The following is a 20797-nucleotide window of genomic DNA, read 5'->3' on the forward strand; positions in this document are numbered from 1 at the left end:
GCTCAAAAATGGTTTCTGAGACTCTTTTCCGTGGATTGACAACTTCCTTTGAGGACCGAGTCATTTCCACAATTTTCGTTTTTCGACACTATTCACTTTTTGTCCTTATTCCTATTTCGTCCTTTTCCCTATTTCGTCTTTTCCCCGTTTGTCACTTTGTTGGAAAAATCTCACTTCTTGTGCTCGGAGTTCGTTTTTGACTTCACGTATCATTATCATGAGTGGTTTCCACGAAATACGTATCTTTACTTTGTAGGAAAGTACTCTAGTTGCTCCCGGTGTCTATAGGAGCGTGGATGCATAATTCTTTAAAATTAATTTCTTTTCTTGGGGTGTTTTTCGTAAATATATTTTGAAGATATTTTATTTCAGGAGTATCTAAGAAAATATCTTTTGGAAGATATTTTCATTCTGGGGCAGTTTTACATTTAACCCTTTTTGTGGGGGCCATTATACAATTAATGAAAGTTATTGCAAATTATCTTTTTTTGAGCCTGGATCCTCGTACAGGATTCATTTTCACTTTTCATCAAGTCGTAAACTCTTAAAAGTCCCTTCTAGTCGATGTTTTCCAGTTTCAGGGTTTTTGGCCCAATTTGCGCCAAACTTGTTTGGGGCATAACTTTCTGTTCGGGATTCAATTTTTGATACCACTTCTTTTGTTATTCTTATTTTCTCATTTTGAATCTTTTTCATTCACAGAGTTTCATCATTTGAGCGTGTCTGCTAAAATTTCACTTTTCCAGACCCGGCGGGGCCCGTTCGGGGCACTTTTTGAGATTTCTATAAAAGGGGGATGAGATATTTTATTTTTTTATCTTCCCCACTCTCTTGCATGACCTGAAGCTTCCATGGCGTCACAAGGGAGGCTTCCACTTTCTCTCTACCCATTTGAACTTCATTTCTTTGTCAGAACATAGTAGGGCCTTTGCGTTTTGTGTTCGTGTTGACTACGTGCTTCTTTCACCCTTATTAGAACCCATTTCTGGCCAAATTTTGAGTTTGGTTTTGAAGTCAAGTTGTGATTTTCATGGGCCCTCTTTGGAGTTTATCGTTCATGGCGTTGTCCCCGACGAAACCCCGAAGTATTGTCGGATTCAGAGCCGTTTTGTTTTGATGGCTTTTGAGATTTTCATCTCAAATTGAGGTAGGGGGTGTCTTAGGTTTATATTATTGTTGTATTGATTATTTTATAAGCATATACAACTTGTGAGCATGCCTTGTTTAAGTTTTTAGAATTTAATTTAATTATTTTCTTTGTTTAAGATTTAATTCTCATGATGCTAGGCAACTTAGAATTAAATTGTGGCATGCTAAAAATTTAGGCCTTGGTATGATAGTTGATACATATTAAATTGGGATTATTTGAATAAGAATTGCAAATTTTATTTAATATTTATCTTTTGTGAAAGTTTAATTCACCTAGTTGTATCAAGCATGGAATCAATTTGTAATGTGATATTAAAGTAGGCCTTGGTGAGTTCTTTAACATATATTAAATTGAGGACATTTAGATATGTTTGAGAATCTAGAGAAAAATTAATTAATGGGCTTAATTAATTTTATTTTAAGTGTGTTGGTCACTTAAATTGATATTGGAGGTAATACGTTGATAATCTCTTGAAATGTGGTCTGTTTAATCACCTTGTGAGCATATTACTAATTGGATGTAGAATTAGTACTTAGGGCCTCTTAAAATGGTAATTGGACTTAGCATGATATAGAATATCATTGACTTGTAAATCTTGTTTAAATATATCTTGTGTAGGTATATAGCTTGTTAGAATATTACAATTGTTTGCCTTGAAAGCTTGTTACTAAATTAAAGCTTATTTAGTACTTGTGGCTTAGGATGGTAATGTGATTCAATTGTTGTAAAATATTCTTATTTTGTGTATAATTGCATATTGGAGACTTAACATGTCATATGCTATTTAGACTTGAATCCTAGGACATGGTTTGTGTGGATTCAACCTTATTTGTGCATGGAAGATGGTTTTATGCATTATTGATTTTGATATAAGTTTGGTCTAACTTATTGATTTTGGTATAAGTTTTGAACTTATTGATTTTGAGAAGCTTGTAAGGACATATTTCACGTGATGGCTAGGGTTTGGCTCTAGTACGGAGACAAGAGTCTTCTAAGTCATAAGTGCGCACTAGGTAGTACCTTGTGGGTCGTAATTGCCTAGAATAACTTATGCATGTGCGCACTAGGTAGTGCCTTGTGGGTCGTAATTGCCCGGAAACACTTGCTTGGTCTAGCGACCGCATGTCCTAGTCTTTCCACTATTTGATTTCACATTCAATTTCAAGTTGTTAATTATGGATTACTTGTAGCTTGAGAATTAATTTGGATATTTGTATCTTACTTAGTATACTTGAAACTGTATACTTATTTTGTGCATTTAGATCTCATATAGTGTACTTAAACTTGTACGTTTGCTCTGTGAGTTTAAATTTCATTTAGTATGCTTGTACCGTGTATCCTTGTTTTAGGCGTATCTCTCTTAGCTTAGTATACTTGTGTCGGTATACATGATTTACGAGATTTTCATATAAAATGCATACTTATGTAAATATGCTTAGACATTGCATGACTTATCTTAATGTGGTTTAGTATACTTGGAAATGTATGCTTGTATGTTGTATAACATGTTTAACATTATTTAGTATACTTGAGCATGTATACTTGTATGCCGTTGTTCACTTTAAATTGCATGAGTAGCTTTGGATGATCCTTGAGTCTCACTTGACATAGACGTTAGGTGGCATGAGCCCCTTTGACATATTTCACCTTAAGGTGATATAATTATAAAATGCTAGGTCGATGCATGCTCATCTCCTACGAGTAGCTTTATGTTACTCACCCACATAGTGGGGACATTTTTCAGGTACCAGGATCAAGATTCGGGATTCACATCATGCTTGGATGATTTGTAGACTTGAAGTTCTCATTTCTTGTAAATGTTGGCTTGAAATGCCATTTATAGCTTTATATGTCAAAATGTGTAAATTTGATTCTATTTTTGTAATGTATACATAAGTACACTCTTTACAATGTATTTGACATGTATGAGATGAGGCCATAGGCCAATGACATCTAATTTGTATCCTACGTAACTTTTAACTTCATGAAATATTATGAAAATATTGAAAAATGCCGAGTCATTGCTTCATTATGCTTGCATCGGGTGTGGGAATTCCATTTTTATTCTTTCATAGGGTCTCATTAATCATGTATGAAGTGTGGCCAAGGGCCAAACGGTAATTTGAAATCATTTGCTAATTTTGGTTTTCAAATTTCTCTTTTCTTGTTCATCTTTTTCTTTTTGCCCGTTGGGGGGTCGAATTTTGCATCGGTGGTATTTTTAAGCCATGGACCATTATAGAACATCCTAATAGGTAAGTTACATTTGCGTGCATGATCGTTTTCAAGAAAAACCTCTTCCTTGGCAATTTGAGCCTCCTAGGAACTCATTTTAAGGTTTTATTGCATAATCTGATCTAGGGGTATTCTAGACCTTTCACATCAGTTTTATTTTCTTCTTTCAATATGGTCGATTAGAAAACGTGATTCTAGAGATGGTTTCTTCTTCATGTTTTTCCAGAAAACATCGTCTTGCTACCGGAAATCCCTCGTGAAGTTTCAGCTTCCAGTTTTCATTTTAGGAGCTTTTTAGCTCTTTTGACTAGATTTCTTGGGAGGGCATTTTGGCCATTTTACAGTGAGTTTTTTTTTTTAATTATTTCATGAGTCATATAGAAAACTCAATTTTGAGGGGGGTTTCCTCTTTGTATTTTTGCAAAAAAATTCATCTAGGCCTCCAAATTCAGCCTCTGTTTCGGATTTTTCTGAGAAAAAAACCATACAGCAGCTTTATGGGCTGCTGCCAACCATGTGTGCACCCAGCGCGCGCGCATGGGCGTGCGCATGGGGCTATCATGGCCCCTCGTCGGGCCGCCGCGACGTCAATTCTTCTTTTGGGCTTTTCTCCTTCGTCCGGACTCCAATTCAAGTGAAATTTTTTTTTTGAACTTGACTAATTTTTTGCTGTCTCTCCAACGGTGTGCTCGGTTGCGCTCAGTTCTTCCTGGATAATTACCAGTTTACCCTTTTGCCTTAAGTGCTCGTTTTTCTTCGTTATGCCGTTTCTCCTTCGTCCGGACTCCAAATCATGCGATTCTTGAGTCCATCTTGATTAGTTTTTCATTGTCCTTCTAGCGGTGTGCTCGATGGCACCCGAATCTACAGTTTTTAGAAATGACTATTTTGCCCCTGGGGGCTTATTTGTCATATTTTTGATCTTTTGCTTCCGCATCAATTCTTGTTGAGTTCCACGACCTCATGGAAGGTCACTTTGACTTCTTAGAGTCTTATTTTCTGTTTTCGCTTCTGCATTCGGATCAGTTATCGGATCATCCTTTCGGTTCATCACTGACGCACTGGCCTAAAAACTAGGGCCATCACAGACTTAGCTAGAGATTAAAGGAAAATACATACAATTTAGGAAAGTTCTTCCCATCATCTAAGGTTTCTACCAAGAGCACAAGAAGAGGAGGATGAATTCTACCATGGAGATAGCCCTTGAGGGTTGGATAACAACATTTATGAGTGGCTAAACCATTCTCTTGGGACTAGAGATAGCCCTAAGCATGCAACCTAGACTTTGATGTTTTGTAATTAATGGGGATTTGTCTTGTATTTCTTGTCTTGACCTCTTGTACATATATATATAAATCTTGTTTCTACATGATTTGTGTAGTTTAATACTTCTAATTAATCATTTCATTCTATCTATATGTCTATGTATGCTAGAATGAATGTTCATGTGTTTATCTCTAGATTTTGTGACATTAATGCATGTCTATATGTGTTGATATTATGAATCTAGTGATGGCAAAGGCATACTGCTTTAATGGATTACTCTTATGGTTTATTTGATGGATTGTGCCACATCCTTAGTTTAATTAGTTTACGTTCCATGTCACTTGCATAGTTGTAGTGTAATTGCCTTACTTTCTTATATTAGTGGACAATCCATTCTTGTTGTTTGATATTACATGCTTATGAATGCAGGTGGTATATTTCTCTAATTTATTGAGTGTGCATTAATGGTGGACTTATGGAAGGATTAATGGCTTAATTTGATATGTTGTGCTATTCACTAGATTAACTAGACAATGTATGCTTACTTGGCCATCCATGTTTAATAATTCAATTAATGGCACACACTTTCATTTTGAACACACAATCCCCCTAATCTATTAAATATTGAACGTCTAGGAAGGCAATGCTTAGTGGTGAACTCTATGTCCCAAGACTCCTCTCTCATATTCTCTACACCTCATTTGTTTTAGTTGTTTTACATTGCATTTCTTTAGTTTAAATTATAGTATAATTCAACCAACAAACTCTCTTTTGATCATTCGACCTACTAATCCAACACTGATTCCAAAGTACCATTCATTTCCCTTGGGTGTGATCCTACTTACTCTAGCTACATTAATAGTTAGTAGTCATAGTGGCATTCTATAAATTCAAACTTGGCCACATCTTTTCACAGTTCACACACCACTTTTGTGCAACTAGGTGTTGACGATAACAACACACCAAGTTTTGACGTTGTTGCTAATAAAACTTAAATTGTTATTCAAATTTGAAAACTAATAAAAACTAAGTTTGCTATAGAATATACTTTAATAAAACTAATGTTAAATAAACTAATAGTTATATTACTTAGACAGTTTAGTTATTGTTATACTTCAATACTTAATGTAATTTGATTTAGTTTTAATATTTCTTAGTTATTCAAATATACTTTAATCAATTTGATTATACATATTAAAGTTTATTTAATATTTTTGCAACGGCACCAAAACTTGGTGTGTTGTCGTCGTCAACACCTAGTAATATCTTCCAAATGAAATATCCAAAACCTCCGATATCAGTACAACTCAGGAATCCATTTAGTGGACCCTTAATAATATCCTAACTAAAATAACTGAAATGAAATATAATCCGAAAACTAAAACATGAAGAAGAATCCTACGTAGAATAAAAAGAATGATGTAGACTGTCTCTGCTCAGCACGACCAAGCTCTTTGTCTGAAACTGACGAACGCCTAAAAAATAATAGTAGGTCAAGCCCACGAACAAGTTCTTTCTACAACAACCCAAACAGAGACTGGATAAACTACACATCTATAGCCAACCCATGTAATAACTACAAAGTCCATAAATACATATACAGACTAAAGGAACCTTACTATACTATAGGGTTACCTCAACCTGAATAGTAGGCAACATGCAAAACGCACATATAGTGGGCATGAGTACTTAGACCTACCAAGGCACACAACTACACTATATCTTATTACGCACCCTAACCACTGATCCTGAGACTCAATCTCACATTATGGCACATATCTATATATATATATAACATCCATCCTATCTAATATAAAGTAAACCATGATGTGTCATCCAACTCGTTCAGTTGACCTGACATGAATATAAGTAGGACTTAACATTTTAGTCAATCCATTCCCTTATACAAAAATAGGTAGGACTAAACTGATAAGTTAATCCGTCCTTAGAATGCCACCATCCCATATTGGTGCACTACATCCATACAATCCAATAATTGATGTAACAAATAAAGTAATACATCAAATAATCCAGAAATTAATATAATAACATAATATCATACTATCATAGAATAGGAATAACTTATAATTTATTTAAACTTCCTACATCATGTATCCCACACAAACTGAATCTTAAACATGCTAATATTTTATTTCTCAGTCAAGTAAGCATTCTCCAAATACAATTCGTGCTAAACATTTAATCTCAATTGTTAGAACAAATTAAAGAGATTAAATACATTCATTCCTTAAAAATTCAAATAACATGCATCGTTATGATCAAATCTATTTAAAATTTATTTAAACTCATCATAATCCCTATTTAGTGTTCGGGACCCCTCAGAATCAATTAAGGTCAATTTACACGATGTTTACGAAAACTCCCAGGTAAGGCTCGAGCTCTTTCCTAATAGCTCGACCTTTCTATCCATGGCTCGAGCTTTTTATCAATAGCTCGAGCTTTACATCAATAACTTGAGCTTTCCATCCAAGGCTCGAGCTTTTCACCTATGGCTCGAGCTTTTCGTCCATGGCTAGAGCTTTATTTCCAAGGCTCGAGCACTAGAACAGCGGATCGAGCACTATTTACATGAATCAGCCCAAAAATTCTACTCTAAATCCGTTCTTCATTGTAAAGGGTTGTAAGGCAAGTTACTAAGTCCCATCAACACACAAGCATCAAATTACATCATTATAACATGTACAAATCCACAAAGAAATCAAATTTAACCCATAAATTTATCAATTCACACAACAAGAACAACCATGAACATAATTTATAAAACCTATGTTCTAGATCAATTAAATTACAAATTCCAGTTAATTGTTCTTTAAACAACCCTAAAATTATGCTAGAGATATATAGATCATAGATCAAAGGGAGAAGTGTAGAACAAGAACTTGCCTAAAACTTTCGGATCGAAAGTTAAACTCCTTCCTTGATATTCTTCTCCAATGGTTCTTCTCCTTCTTCTTCCTTCCTCTTCCTCCTTCTTTCTTTAGCTCTCTTTCTCTAAAATATATTACGTGATATATTTCTAGCCCCCTTTTACAACCCTATAGTTATATATTTATAGGCTAAATAATAACCTTACTTCTTTTTCTAATCCTAGTCAACATAATAAAGAAAAAAATTTAAATTTAAATATTAAAAAAGGTAACTAAAAATATGTTACATATATAATCTATGTATATCCTTATTATATAAATTTATAAAATACATATATTATATTATTTATTAACACTAATGTTACCATAATATTAATTAATAAATTACTTTCCTTTTATATATATATATATATATATATATATGTGTATGTATGTATATACATATATAACTATTCATGGGTAATTATCCATACCCATTAAATCTCATATCTAAGTAGTCCATGAAACCCAATTGGTTAGCCCATTACTACTAACCATGACCATAAAATAAAATAAACATTTAATCATTTAATCGACAATTACTTACAAATAAACAACCACATCAAATAAATCAATCAATTCAAATAAAACACTTAAGCATATACTTTCAACTAATTACTTAATTCAAATAAAACATTTAATTATAAATTCAATGAAACACGTAATCAAATAGCCAAATAAATAAGTAAATAAATAAAATTGCCATTAAAACAATTAAAAAATACTGAGACTATCCTTTTAAAATTAGGGGTATTACACAACCCAACTGGACCGGACCTTATAAGATTACCGAGGTAGTGGGAAAAGAGGCTTATAGGCTAGCCGAAAATAGTGGCTAAACCACTTGCAAAACCATGGAATGCAATACATCTCAAAAGGTACTACCACTAAGTAAGAATTAGTAGGATAATTCATTTTGATTTCCTTTAAAATAAAAAGGTCATTTATGATCATTATAATAAAGTTTACTACAAAAATTTATTACAATTTGTTGCACCCCCACAAACATATGTATGCAAGTACAAAATGACATAAAATAGGGGGCTCCACAAACATTAGTCTAACAAAATTGGAGAGCGTCTAATACATGTTAGGATCAAGGATCCCGTGTATCAGACGGTCCCTATTACGTTAGAAAGAGCAGTTACCTTACATTAATAAACTAACATTCACATAACCTATTTTGTAATGACCTGGTCTTTTTCCTTTTTCTTGTTTTTTTTTTTTCTTCTTTTTCGGCGATTTTCTTTTTTTATCTTTACCTTATTTTGTTTTTTTCCCGTTTATCATTTTTCCTTGCATAACCTCACTTTTTGTGCCTGGATTTGATTCCGGTTTTGCATGCATTCATGATATTAGATTTCCATGATAGTGGTATTTTTACTTTTGTAGAAAAGCATGTTAATTGCTTACTTTTTTCATAAAGACTATGGATGCATACTTTATTGTAATTATTCCTTATTTTTGGGGTTTTTGTGTAATTACATAAAGTAATTATTTTTCGTCTTAGGGACCGTTTTGCAATTTAATTTGTAAGATATTTTGAAAAAAGACCTTTTTACAATTTTTGGAAAATGTGACAAGTGTCACATTCTCATAGTGCCACTTGTTGGCAATGGGGTGGAGTGCCTTGGATGTATAATCTTTTGACATTTGGAGGGTGGAGATTCACCCACTTGTTGGCCAAGGATTGGAGCACTTGTTGGCTTAGATAGCTGACAAGTGTAGGCTTAGGATTAAGCCTAGGAAGGAGCCTTGGATTTGTGACAAGTGTAGGATCATAATTAAGTCTTGCAATGTGTGTGAGAGAGAGGTAGTGTAAGAATACATAGAGAGTGGAGGAATACTAGATCCTCTACTCACCATTTTCACTTTCTCCCTTTCATTTCCACTTGTTTTCTAAGAACCATAACCTAGCCACCATTGGAGAAAAGCTTGGTAAATAGCTTTGACTTCATTTTTGGCTTCCTTCCACTCACCTTAGACCAAAAACCTTGGGAAGTGAAAGTTTCCTCTTGCTTTCTTCTTCAAAACCCTTGTTTTATTTTCCATTTTAAACTTAGTTGCTTGGATTATAGAGATTCAATTTTCTATTGAGGTAGGGGTGGTAGCATGTTTATAGTTTACGTGTTTTATAATCCTTGGGGTTTAATATATATTGTGTACATGCTTTTAATATGATAGTCTTGTATATTATAGGAAACCCTCACTTCTTGACTTAGTGTTTATTGATTTAAGCATGTATGATTTGTATAAACCATGTGTAGAAGGATTATATAATTTAGTACTATGCTAAATTCTAGTATTTTCACATGTGTAGTGATATAGAACTCTTGTAGAATTATTAATGTTATATACAATTCCTATTGACTTGAATTGTTATATTTATGGTGGTGATAATTCTATGATCTTGTTGATGACAATTGTTATTATTTTAGAAGCTTAATACTATAATATTGTAATCTAGTATATAAAACTTTTTATTGAGGCATGGTTTAAATTGATAAGTTGGTGATATCGTTTTACACAATATACCATGATGAATACTTGTCATTTACTATGCCACTCTAGACTTGGAAGCCCTAAGACATGGCTTGTGTGATTTCAAAATATTTGTGCATGGAAGGTGATATATATGCCTTAATAATTATGTATAAGTTTTGAACTTACTATATTTTGGATTATCTTGGGACATTGTTGTTACAAGTGATATGGCTAGAGTTTGGCTCTAGTGTGGGAGGTATGAGTTCTCTCTAATTGAGATAGTGCGCACTAGGGTGGTCTTCCCAGCAGGTTAATGCCTGGAATAACCATTTTGATCTTGGTTTAGTCCGAGACGTGATGTCCAAGTATTTCACTAATTGATTTCGCATTAAATTCCAAGTTGACAACCAATGCTTAATTGTAACTTGTGATTCTTGTTATTGGCGAATTAATGTTGTTAAGCACATTGATATTGATATGTGTTGTTAAAGAATCATTTAAGTTAGCTTAAGATGATCCCTTAGAACACCTTAAACATAGACGTTAAGTGGAATGCTCCCTTGTATTCGTTTATATTGATCTTGAAATAATATTAAAACTTTAGGGTATACGCATATGCTTCATCCTACGAGTAACTTGATTACTCACCCTAGTGGTTTGGGTTATTTTTCAGTTAAGGAGACTACGCTATTGGATGCTTATCATCCTTAGAGACTTATGAGCAATTTGGAACGTTTTTGTATATTGATATGCAAGTGTTTAACATGCTTTACTTTTGATGTTATATTTTTGCATACCGTGAATGTATGGTATTTTTGAGGCTAATGTAGCTACCTTGATGTGTAATGATACCTAAGTACTTAATTTTGATACTACAAGTATGTATGTAAAGAGGCCAAGGGCCAAGCATGTTTACTTTAGGACTTATGTTCATTTGGTACTAACTTTTGCTATAAAAAAATGTATTTTTACCAATTTTGTTGGTTTGGTGTATGAAAATCTTATAATGAACATGTATGAGGCTAGGAGCCATTGTTTTACATTCAAATATGCATATGAAACTTGTTGACATGTTCACATACATAAATCTCATTGAAAATCACATTTAAACTTTCATTTTTGAACCAAATCATCTTGGGATTCAAAGTATGGGTTGAACCTTAACACCTTTGGCATATAGCAGGCCTTACAACAGGTTTTTGAGGTGTTTTGGTTGACTTCAACTGACCGATAGCTTTTGGTAGCTTCATTGCACAGTATTTCATCAATTCCAGTAGCCATTTTTAGCTTTCAGAGCCATTTCGGTCGACCGATGGTTCAATTCGGTTTACCGAACCAAACTCACTTTAAAAATCAAGATTCCAATAAGTCTCTACGAGTTTCAGATGACCGAAACTCTATTTTGGTTGACCAAAACTCTATTTCGGTCGACCAAAATAGCTTGAACATGCACAGCTTCTCTATTGGGTTCCAGCACTGAAGTTCCAACTTCAAAAGGGCATAACTCCTTCATTTCTAACCCAAATAGGGTGATTCTTGAGCCTAAAGTCAAGGATTTTAAGTCATATTTCCAATGGTACCTATGAAATTCCTATATTCCAATCATGGTGGTAGTTATTCATGTTTTAGTGAGGTAGCATCAGTTTTCGCTTAAACTAAGAAAAGGGTATTTTGTGGGATTCTTATCCAAAGTTCTTAGAACCTCTTGGAATGTTGTGAAATGATTAGATTAGATTTTATTCAGCTTGTTTGACTTGTTTAGAGTCAATTTTCTCCTTTTGATTGTGAATTGACCATTTTGCCCTTCATTAACGAATTTTGCCCGTTTTAACTCTAGTTTCCTCTTTCGCTCTCCTTAAGTTCCGTGACATCATGGAATGTCTCATTGGTGCCTTAGAGATAATTTATATCTCAAAGGACTATGGTTTTATTTTTTGCTTCCCCATTTCGAATCCATTATTTGGTTAACCTTTGGGAAATCACTATTCACCGAGTTGAAAAACACGGGTCACGATAAGTTGTATCAGAGCTCCTAGGTTTGAATACCTTAGGACGATGGGTTTTGGGTACATATCATGCTTTTGTTGATTTACTTTGATATATTCACATGCTTTTGATAACATATTTTGGCTTTATAATATGTTTATATGTTTCTTGATAACACATCTGGTAGTATGACATGTCTTTATGCTTATATGCCTACGTGGTAAAGAGCATCTTTGTTTCACATGTATGCTTATTTGCTTAAGTGTTTAACTATTTAAATAGCCTTCCTTGAATACTTTATCATGACAGTATGTTGCATGCCTTGTTTTGCTTTGTGTTTCATGCATTCATAGTGTGAGTTGGACTCGATCATAATAACTTGTCTTATTATTGACCTCTTTTCCTTTGTACATTTATCATCATAGTTGTCACGTGTGGAGAGTCTTCATGTCAGGGCACTAAGGAGCAGGTGGCTGACACCGAGTTCAAGAGGGGTCCGGGGAGGCCCAGGATTCCAATTCGTGGCGTGGATGCTAATCCGCCACAGGCACCAACTTATAAGGAGAGAGTGGCTCAGGGAATCAATCAGGGGATCGTTGAATCCCTACAAGAGTTGATAAGCAGGCAGGTGGCAAGGATACAGTTTCCTGCACCGACACTGGCACCAATAGTCAATGAGGCAATAGAGTACTTCATGCGACTACAGAGGGTAAAGATTGATGCATTTGCAGGGAGTTCAAATCCGCTAGTCTCGAAAGCTTGGTTGGACCTTATGGTTCGCAAGTTGGACAGTATGGAAGTACCTATAGACAGGTTGAGGATTTCTTTCATAGCCTCTATGTTCATGAGAGATGCAGATATTTGGTGGAGGTCTATGACCAATATCCACAATTTTGATTTGATGACGTGGAACGAGTTCAAAGATTTGTTCTTCGAGCACGTCTTTCCTAGGGCTATGAGGCGGGAGATAAGGATACAGTTCGCAGGTCTCTATTAGGGCACTATGAGTGTCATTGAGTATGAGACACGATTTACTTCTATCTCTCGTTATGCCGATGATATGTAAGCTACAGATGAGGCCAGAGCAATGAAGTTTCAGGATGGGCAACATCTTGACATCAGGCCACGGGTCTCAATTCTTGATTTGAGAACTTACAGAGAAGTGGTCCAGAGGGCTATGCTAGCTGAAGTAGAGGAACAGGATCAATTACGAATCAAGGGTTCACATAAGCAGCCTCACAGAGATAATCCATCATCTTCCGAGAGTCAGTGGAAGAAGGCCAGGGCAGGGAACAATACTCACTCGCAGGGGGCATCGTAGCAGAATCGTTCTGCACCCACAGTTCTTGTATCTTCGGGATCAACCCTGGGAGTGGTTTGTTACCATTGTCAGCAGCTGGGGCACATCAAGCCTCGCTGCCCACAGCTTCGGGCACAGGCCAGTCAGACTTCAGTTTCTACAAAAACAGGGTAGGGAGCTTGTTTCTATTGCAACCGACCAGGTCATCTCAAGAAGGATTGTCTAAGGTTGTTGAATAAGTCACGTAGTAGCACAGATTCACATATGGTACCGGCACAGTTTGTAGTGGTTCAGTCTGGTTTCAGAGTTCCTCAGGCAGCACAGCCAGTGGTGCCAGTTGGCACTTATCCAGCCAGTGGTTTTACGCTTACTGCTTCTACACATCAGTCAGGCTATCAGCGCAGTTCACAGTAGGGCTCAGGGACTCAGGGACGAGCCTATACTCATCCATAGGCGGATGCTTTCGCATGCACCTCTTGAGTTTGAGGTATCTTTCCAGTTTTCAGTTCTTGGGTACGGGTTCTTGTTGACACAGGTGTATCACATTCTTTCATTTTTGCATCATTTGCACATTCATTGGGTCTGGAAGTCACACTTTGTGACAGTCTTCTTTGTGTTGACACACTAGTTGGGGGTCCAGTGTCTTGGATCGTGTTTGTCATGGTTGTGCTATTGAGATAGCTGGGCGGACCTTAGAGTTTGATTTCATTGTTCTCGACATAACGGGCTTTCACATCATTCTCAGGATGGATTGGTTGTCATTCTTACGATTAATTACTTCCATGGGAGGGTGTCCGTTTGCACTCCTAAGGGAGATTGTTTCCATTTTGTGGGAGATCGGAGTGATTCCCACCCAATGATGGTTTTCAGTATTGGTGACTAGAGTCGCCACAGATCCTATTTGGCTAGTTTGCTAGTTAACGAGGATAGTAGTTTGGGCTGTGTTCTTTCGGCAGTTGTTGAGGATTTTGTTGATGTCTTTCCAGAGGAACTGACAGAGTTACCTCCTTTAACGGAAGTTATCTTTGCCATTGATGTCATTCCCGGTATAGCACCCATCTCTATGGCACCGTACCATATGGCACCGACAGAGCTTGATGAGCTGAAAGGTCAGTTGGATGATTTGAAAGCTCAGGGCTTTATTCATCCTAGTGCTTCACTATGGGGAGCACCGGTTCTTTTTGCGAAGAAGAAGGATGGGTCTTTGAGACTTTGCATTGATTATTGCAAGTTGAATCACGCTACGATCAAGAACAGGCATCCTTTGCCAAGGATTGATGACTTATTTGATCAGTTGAAAGGAGTGACATGCTTTTCAAAGATTAATTTGAGATCAGGTTACTATCAGTTAAGGGTTAAGGATGAGGATATATCCAAGACCGTTTTTCACTCACGGTATGGCCATTATGAGTTTCTGGTGATGCCATTTGGTTTGACCAATACTCCAGTAGCTTTTATGGATTTAATGAACCGTGTATTCAGTGACTATCTTGACAGATTTGTGGTGGTGTTCGTTGATGACATTCTGGTATACTCGGCTTTGGTAGAGGAGCATGAGTATCATTTGAGGACAATGTTGCAGATCCTTAGGGATAATCAGTTGTATGCCAAGTTCGAGAAATGCGAATTTTGGCTATCGGAAGTGAAGTTCCTTGGACATGTCATGTCAAGGAGCGGTGTTGTAGTGGATCCGTTGAAGATTGAGTCTGTAATGGATTGGGAGTGTCCGAAGATAGTGTTCAAGGTTCAGAGCATTCTTGGCCTAGCCGGCTATTACAAGAGGTTTGTTCGGGATTTCTCTCGTTTAGCGGCACCTATGACTCGACTTACTCGCAAGGGAGTCAAGTTCATATGGAATGAGGCTTGTGATTTTTCTTTTCAGGAGTTAAAGGTCAGATTGACATCGGCTCCAATTTTGATCATACCTGAATGTGGTTTGGGTTATGTGATCTATTATGATGCTTCACGAGAAGGATTGGGTTGTGTCTTGATGCAGATAGAATGGGTAGTTGCTTATGGGTCTCGATAGTTGAAGACTCATAAGTTAAACTATCTGACACATGACTTGGAGTTGGTAGCAGTTATCTTTGCCCTGAAGGGGTGGAGACATTATTTGTACGGGAAGAAGTTCGAGGTTTTCTCCGATCACAAGAGTCTCAAGTATCTCTTCTCTCAGAAGGATTTGAACTTGAGATAGCGTAGATGGGTTGAGTTCATTGAGCACTACGACTTTGAGTTACAGTATCATCTGGGGAAGGCCAATGTGGTGGCTGATGCATTGAGTAGGAAGTCACGGGGTACTCTTGCTAGCATTTCCATTCACAGCTAGAAGATGCTAGAAGAGCTTGCAGATCTTGGTTTATAGCTATATGAGGATGTTTCATCCGCTGTCTTGTTTAGCCTTGTGGCTCAACCGGCTTTTGTTAGCAGTGTTATTGAAGCACAGCAGGAGGATAGGGAGATGAAGTCCATCCACAATAGGATTTTAGGCGACAAGAATGTAGAGGTTTAGACCTTGCATTCAGACGATGGTCTCAGGTACAGAGGGAAGATGGTTGTTCCTTTGTCTTGTCATGATGTTGTTCTTCAGAATTTTCACCATTCTCGACTCACAGTTCATCCTTGTGGTACGAAGATGTATCAAAATTTGTGGAGACAGTTTTGGTGGAAAGGCATGAAACGGGATGTTCATTAGTTCGTTGCTAAATGCCTTACTTGTCAGCAAGTGAAGGCAAAGCATCAGAAACTGGCAGGGTTGTTGCAACCACTACCAGTGGCAAAATGGAAGTGGGAGCACATCACTATAGATTTCATGACGGGACTTCCAAGGTGTCAAGCAAGGAATGATGCCGTTTGGGTCATAATTGACAGGTTGACTAAGACGGCTCACTTCTTGCCCATGGCATTGATAGACAGTGTAGAGACACTGAGTGGACTATATGTGAGGTAGATTATCAAGCTTCACGGGGTTCCTGTATCTATTGTTTCAGATAGGGATTCGCGGTTCACGTCTCACTTTTGGCAAAGTTTTCTGGAGGCTCTTGACACGGGGCTTCATTTTAGCACAGCATTCCATCCTCAGACTGATGGTCAGTCAGAACGCACCATTTAGATATTGGAGGATATGCTATGGGCTTATATTTTGGATTTTGGAGGTAGTTGGGAAGACCACTTACCTTTGGTTGAGTTTGCCTATAACAACAGTTACCAGACCATTATTGGTATGGTACCTTTTGAGGCGTTGTATAGCAGACCTTGCAGATCTCCAGTTTGTTCGAGGTCAGTGATACTATTACCTTGGGTCCCGACATTGTCATCGAGACTACAGAGAAAATTAAGTTGATCCGGCAGCGGTTGGCTACAGCTCAGAGCAGGCAGAAGAGTTATGCTGACAGGAGGAGGAAATCCTTGTTTTTTGAGGTAAGGGACCACGTCTTTCTCAAGATTTCTCTACGGAAGGGACTTCTGAGATTTCAGTAGACGAACAACTTGTCTCCTAGGTTCATTGGACCATTTAAGATTTTGGAGCGCGTCGGTGACGTTGTTTATCGTTTAGCGTTGCCGCCAGACCTGGATAGGGTTCACGACGTCTTTCATGTATCTATGTTGAGGAAGTACGAGCCAGATCCATCCCATATCTTACGGTGGACAGATGTTGTTGTTGATGAGGATGTGACTTACGAGGAAAGTCTAGTCCAGATTCTTGATTCACGGGAATAGGTCTTTCGGACCAAGACCATTCCGTTGGTTAAGGTCTTCTGGAGACATCACGGCATTGAAGAGGCTACCTGGGAGCTCGAACAGGAGGTTCGCTCTCAGTATCCCAATTTGTTCTTTCTTTCAAGTATAACTTGATTTCGGGGACGAAATCCTTTTAAGGAGGGTAGGTTGTAATGACTCGGTCTTTTTCCTCTTTTTTTTTTTTTTTTTTTTTTTTTCTTCTTTTTCGGCGATTTTCTTTTTTTGTCTTTACCCTATTTCATCTTTTTCCCATTTATCATTTTTACTTGCATAACCTCACTTTCTGTGCTTGGATTTTATTCCGGTTTTGCATGTATTCATGATATTTGATTTCCATGATAGTGGTATTTTTACTTTTGTAGAAAAGAATGTTAATTGCTTACTTTTTCATAAAGGGCATGGATGCATACTTTATTGTAATTATTCCTTAATTTTGGGGTTTTTATGTAATTATATAAAGTAATTATTTTTCATCTTAAGGACCATTTTGTAATTTAATTTGTAAAATAGTTTGAAAAAGGACCTTTTTACAATTTTTGAAAAATGTGACAAGTGTCACATTCTCATGGTGCCACTTGTTGGCAATGGGGTGGAGTGACTTGGATGTATAATATCTTGACATTTGGAGGGTGGAGATTCACCCACTTGTTGGCCTAGGATTGGAGCACTTGTTGGCTTAGATGGTTGACAAGTGTAGGCTTAGGATTAAGCCTAGGAAGGAGCCTTGGATTTGTGACAAGTGTAGGATCACAATTAAGCCTTGCATTGTGTATGTGAGAGAGGTAGTGTAAGACCACATAGTGAGTGGAGGAATACTAGATCCTCCACTCACCTTTTTCACTTTATTCCTTTCATTTTCACTTATTTTCAAAGAACCCTAACCTAGCCACCATTGGAGAAAAGCTTAGTAAATAGCTTTAACTTCATTTTTGGCCTCCTTCCACTCACCTTAGGAGAAAAATCTTGGGAAGCAAAAGTTTCCTCTTGCTTTCCTCTTCAAAACACTTATTTTGTTTTCCATTTTAGGCTTGATTGCTTGGATTATAAAGATTCAATTCTCTATTGAGGTAGGGGTGGTAGTATGTTTATATTTTAAGTGTTTTACAATCCTTGGGATTTAATATATATTGCGTACATGCTTTTAATATGATAGTCTTGCATATTATAGGAAACCCTCACTTCTTGACTTTGTGTTTATTGATTTAAGCATGTATGATATGTATAAACCACGTGTAGCATGTATGATATGTATAAACCACATGTTCACATACTCAAATCTCATTGAAAATCACATTTAAACTTTCATTTTTGAACCAAATCATCTTAGGATTCAAAGCATGGGTTGAACCTTCACACCTTTGGCATATAGCAGGCCTTATAGCAGGTTTTTGAGGTGTTTTAGTCAACCAAAAGTCCATTTTGGTCGACTGATAGCTTTTGGTAGCTTCATTGCACAGTATTTCATCAATTCCAGTAGCCATTTTTAGCTTTCAGAGCCATTTCGGTCGACCAATGGCCTATTTCGGTTGACCGATGGTTGAATTTGGTCTACCGAACCAAACTCACTTTAAAAATCAAGATTCCAGTAAGTCTCTGTGAGTTTTGGTTGACCGAAACTCTATTTTGGTCGACCAAAATAGCTTGAACATGCACAGCTTCTCTATTGGGTTTGAGCATTGAAGTTTCAACTTCAAAAGGGTATAACTCCTTCATTTCTAACCCAAATGGGGTGATTCTTAAGCCTAAACTCAAGTATTTTGAGTAGTCTTTCCGATGGTACCTATACCATTCTCAGATTCCAATCACAGTGGGAGTTATTTGTGTTTTAGTGAGGTAGTGTCAGTTTTCGCTTAAACCTGAAAAGGGTATTTTGTGGGATTCTTATCCAAAGTTCTTAGAACCTCTTGGAATGTTGTGAAATGATTAGATTAGGTTGTATTCACCTTGTTTGACTTATTTAGAGTCAATTTTCTCCTTTTAATTGTGAATTAACCATTTTGCCCTTCATTAACGAAATTTTGCCCTTTTTAACTCTAGTTTCCTCTTTCGCTCTCCTTAAGTTCCGTGACATCCTGGAATGTCACATTGGTGCCTTAGAGATGATTTATATCTCAAAGGACTATGGTTTTATCTTTTGCTTCCGCATTTCGAATCCGTTATCGGGTTAACCTTTGGGAAATCACTATTCACCGAGTTGAAAAACACGGGTCACGACATTTTTATCGATGTGGGATAAAAGTTTATTTTTTCTAAAACTAATCTATAGCAAGTTATCCATTCAAATAAGGAAGTAACATTTTTTTTTCATAATTGGGGGAAGGACTAGTACCCTAAAGAGATGAGTTTGAATGCCTTGAAATTATGAATAAAAAATGTTCCCCCCTCAGGTTTGCTAAAAAAATAATAATAAAAAATAAATAAATTTAGCGCCTTTTTGTCCCACATTGGATAAAATAGCACTTAAACCTCTCTTGTTTTATAGGCTTACCCAAGTAAGCAAACATATTGCAACGAGGGCCCATTGGCATCAAAGGCGGCACAGCGAAAGTTACGCCTAAACCCTAATGCCAAATAACACTCTTTGCAATAATCCTCTCCTTTTTAGGCCCAAAATATTGCCCAATAAATTAACCTTCTTGTGCTTTGTTCCACATCGAATGAAAATAAGAAAAAAGTGTGGTTAATAGAACCACATCTCACTACAGGTAGGTGCCAAGGAGAGAGTCTCTGTAAAATGTAGGCTCCCAACCAAATGATTAGGGCACTATCCAGTCAGGGTCACTTTTTTTCTTGGCACCCCCCCACTTTTAAATCCTCGGACCTAAAGGTCCGAAGGTATCAAAAGATTCCTCTAAGGCACAGAAGAGTGCTGAGGAATATAAATCCTCGGACCTCAAGAATTTGAAGGTATCAAAAGATTCCTCTAAGGCACAGAAGAGTGCAGGGGATTATAAATCCTCGAACCTCAAGAGTCCGAAGGTATCAAAAGATTCCTTTAAGCCATAGAAGAGTGCCGAGGAATTTCAATCCTCGGACCTTAAGAGTCCGAAGGTATTCAAAAGATTCCTCTAAGGCATAGAAAAGTGCCGAGGAATATAAAACCTCGGACCTTGAGAGTCCGACGGCGAGCAGCCTTACAGAAGTTATGCCTAAACCCAAAAAGGAGCAAATACTCTTTACAAATATCCTACTTTTTTTAATATCAGGCCCAAAACGCTAGCCCAATAGAGCTAGGCCCATCAAATACCTTGTCCCACATTGAAAAAATTAAGAAAAATGGAGAGACTGATATAATCACACCCCATAAGTGATGAATGCCAAAAAAGGTGCTCCCTGATAAATAGATCTTCAAGTGACATGACAACTGCCCAATCGGTGACCTACTTATCGGGGGAAAGTCTTTCTTGAGCATAAATTTTTAAATATCTTCGGACCACAAAGAGTCCGAAGGCTTCAAAAAGGAAAAAAGTTTTTCTAAGGCATAAAAGAGTGGCGAGGAAGAACAAATATCTCTGGACCATAAAGAGTCCGAAGACCTCAAAGAGAGGCAAAGTTTCCTCTAAGGCATAAAATAGTGTAAATATCCTCGGACCTCAAAGAGTCCAAAGGCTTTAAAAGCATAGAAAATCTGTAAAAGGTATAAGAAAATATAGAGTATACAAGATAAGGAGATCATATTACAATTGATTCAAAATAAATATTGTCTAA

Source organism: Cornus florida, unplaced genomic scaffold (assembly GCF_030987335.1).
Source record: "Cornus florida cultivar Cherokee Brave unplaced genomic scaffold, ASM3098733v1 CherokeeBrave_3.0.0_Hap2_Chr01, whole genome shotgun sequence".
NCBI lineage: Eukaryota > Viridiplantae > Streptophyta > Magnoliopsida > Cornales > Cornaceae > Cornus > Cornus florida.